The 3,104-nt window shown below is 35.7% G+C and overlaps 1 non-coding gene across 1 annotated transcript; it reads left to right on the top strand.

Moving 5' to 3' along the window:
* The first annotated feature begins 2,003 nt into the window (after positions 1 to 2,003).
* Positions 2,004 to 2,214, top strand: LOC126005459 (small nucleolar RNA U3). Its single transcript, XR_007494535.1, has one exon. It is a non-coding gene; the product is annotated as a small nucleolar RNA U3 (small nucleolar RNA).
* Positions 2,215 to 3,104: the final 890 nt, after the last annotated feature.

Raw genomic sequence — 3,104 nt, 5'->3', positions numbered from 1 at the left:
CAAAATTTTATTTTTATTTTATTTTGTTTGTGTGCCACTCCCAATATGTTCAGTGCTTACTCCTGGCTTTTGATGTAGTAATTGCTCCTAGCCTTTTTCAGGTGACTGACTATACAAGGTGTGATTATTGAACACAGGTCAGCTGCATGTAAGGCAAATACCCTATCCACTGAAGCATTGCTCTGAACCCTCTATATAAAATTTCAGAATTGTTCAATTTCCTTGAATAATACCACTGGTGTTTTGATAGAGATTATTTTGAGAAAGATTGCTTTCAATAAAAGAACCATTTTAATTATTTTTATTGAACACACGATGTCCTTATATCTTTTTTTTTTACATTTTTAATTTACTTAAAGAAAATGCATCACATAGTTAACAGTTGATCATAATACATGTTTCCAGATAGGCGAAAGCAAAATTATTGAAGAAAAACAATGAAGTCATTAATACAATTGCAAAACATTTAGAAAGGTCTTGTTAGCTGTCCATTCTGTTAAACTGATGTGCTACTAAGGGAATTACAGCATTCAACAAATGAGATTGTTAAGAGATTCACAGCACTATTAATGATACTATACATTTGAAGGGTTTATACTCAGCTGCCAGGGCTCTGGAAGAAGGAAGATACATGGGGAAGGTGCCCACACTTGCTCCAATAATTCTTAATGATATCAGTTTCAGAAATTATGCAACTGGGGTTCGGTCGAATTGATGTCTCAAAAGGGAATAGTAGAGAGTCAGTGATGAGGCAGAACCATCAGGAAAATGATGATTGTTGGTGATGGAAGCAGCACGTGTGGTTTGGTCTCAGCAGGCACTTGGTCCACCCATTCCTCCAGAGATGACCAATTTTCTGCTGCATGGATCTGTGTACCCAGAATCATTCACAGCCAGATTTACATCTCATTCCAGAAAAGAGTGAGTCTTTGGAGCTGTCCCAGTTCAAAGATGGCAACTACATTTATGGACATGGTTACAGCTGCCAAACTTTCTGGAAGAAGGAAGATATGGAGGGATGGTGCCGCAGTCGCTCCAAGAAACCTTGCCCCAGAACTGGCTGTTTTTATATTTCCTGTATTTTAGCAAGATATTCTGATTTTAAGTGTGTAGGACTTACATCTCTTTTATTATATCCAATGTATTTCATCTTTTTATGTAATTATAAATGAGGTTATTTTATTAATTCCTCTTCTTCTAATTTGAGTATAGAAAAAATACAATGTAATTAGAGTTAATAGTCCTAGGATTAAAGGTTCTATTATTTTGTCACTTATCCTCAAAAAATACAGGCATTGTGTATGTCATTAAAACTATATGCAGCTACAACTGCAATCATATTTGTAATCATGGTGTTTAAATAAAGATAATTTAACATAAAGAAGTGAATGACCTATACAAAAAAAAACTACAAAACACTGCTAAAGAAATAAAAGAGGATATAAGAAAATGTAAACATTTATCCTGTTCATGAATCGAGAGGCTCAATATCATTAAAATGGCAATATTCCCCAAAGTATTATACAGATTTGATGCAATCTCTGTGAGGATACCCATGATATCCTTCAAAGAAGTGAATCAAGCACTCCTAAAATTTATTTGGAATAATAAATGCTGAAGAATAACTAAAGGAACGCTGAGGAAAAAGAAAATGGGAGGCATCAGTTTCCCCAATGTTAAATTGTACCACAAAGCAATAATCATTAAAACAGCATGATACTAGAATAAAACAGACCCTCAAATCAATGAAATAGACTTAAGTATTCAGAGAAAATTCCCCAAACATACCATCAATTAATCTTTGACAAGAAGCCAGAATTGCAAAATGAAGCAATGAAAGTCTCTGCAACAAGTGTTGTGGGGACAACTGGCCAGCCACATGTAAAAAAGCAAACTCAGACCTTTACCTAACACCATTCATGAACATTAAATAAAAGTGGATTAAAGACCTTAAAACTATAAAGCCATGAGACTATAAGGTATTTATAAGAAAACTTAGGAAAAAGACTATACTTTCAGGGATCATTTCTATAGTATGAAACTAGGGAAGTTTATCTGATTCTGTAGAGCACCCCGAAACCACGAGGAGGAGTCAGAGCGTTCTCTCCTGAGCATGAAGCTCTAGGTGTTGCTTCTGCGACTGCCTTTGGCCATTGATGATCATTCTTTCCTTCCTTTGGAAGGGGTAGAGGGAGAGGATGCAGTCTGAGTGGAATGCTTTTCTTTATTGCTGTAGTGCTCATTGGATTTTTTATTTGATATTTCTTTTTGTAGTGATGTGGTGTTTCTCTTCCTTTTTCCCTTTCTTCTCTCAATTGATGTCGAGAGCCTCTAGAAGGATTCTGCCCATTTTTTGGCTTATTTGATTTTTACCCCATTTTATTGCTTTTCTTTTCTTCAAACAGATCCACATAACTTGAACCATCTAGTTCCGCCCCTCAAATTGAGGGAGAAATAATGGAGGGCACCACTTTTACTAGCAGCCTGAAGGGTCAGGGTAGGGTTTATGGGATGCAAGCTGGGAATGGGGGTGGAGGGAGGACAACTTTGGTGATGGGAATTCCCCTGATTCAATGATAATATGTACCTAAAATATTACTATGAAAGATATGTAATCCACTTTGGCCAAAATAAAAATTATTACTAAAAAAAAAGAAAAGAAAACTTAGAAAAAACACGCCATGATATTGAGAATAAAGGCATATGCAAGGAGGAAAAACCACTGTCCAACATACTGGAAGCAGAGCTAAGCAAATGGGACTACATTAAACTAAGAAGTTTCTGCACTTTAAAGGAAACTGTGACTAGGATACAAAGGCCACCAACAAAATGGGAGAAATATTCACCAATACCCATCAGATAAGGGGCTAATATCTAAGATATGCAAGGTACTGACAAAACTTAACAAGAAAAAAACAGTTAACTCTACCAAAATATGGGGAGAAAAAATGAATAGCCATTTCTTCAGAGAAGAAATACAGATGGCAAAAGGCACATTAAAAAAAAAAAGCTCCATGTCACTTTTTATCAGAGAGATGCAAATTAAAACAACAATGAGGTAATACCTCATGCCATAGAGAGTGGCACACACCACAAAGAATAAG

Source organism: Suncus etruscus, chromosome 3 (assembly GCF_024139225.1).
Source record: "Suncus etruscus isolate mSunEtr1 chromosome 3, mSunEtr1.pri.cur, whole genome shotgun sequence".
NCBI lineage: Eukaryota > Metazoa > Chordata > Mammalia > Eulipotyphla > Soricidae > Suncus > Suncus etruscus.
Note: the sequence above shows the minus strand (reverse complement) of the source record. Positions and strands in the feature narration are given on the sequence as shown.